The sequence below is a fragment of the Mus pahari genome, chromosome 16 (genome assembly GCF_900095145.1).
Source record: "Mus pahari chromosome 16, PAHARI_EIJ_v1.1, whole genome shotgun sequence".
Classification (NCBI taxonomy): Eukaryota; Metazoa; Chordata; class Mammalia; order Rodentia; family Muridae; genus Mus; species Mus pahari.
This window is the reverse complement of record NC_034605.1, coordinates 42740770-42741017: the sequence shown is the minus strand read 5'-3', so window position 1 is coordinate 42741017 and position 248 is coordinate 42740770.

Here is a 248-nt window from a genome sequence, read left to right as displayed (position 1 = left end):
ACTTTGTCTCTGTAACCCCTTCCATGGGAGTTTTGCTCCCAAATTCTAAGAAGGGGCGAAGTGTAGTGATATCTGCTTGTATGTCAATGCAAATCTGTTTGGCATTTAAATAGATCTTGCTATCAAGAGAGAATAGAAACCTAATTGGTATGAAGTATTTGAGAAAAAAACAGTTGGCCAAATGATTGGCTAATTACCATGCTATTCACTCACAGGGGTGATATGTAGGATGTCAGATGGAGAAATTA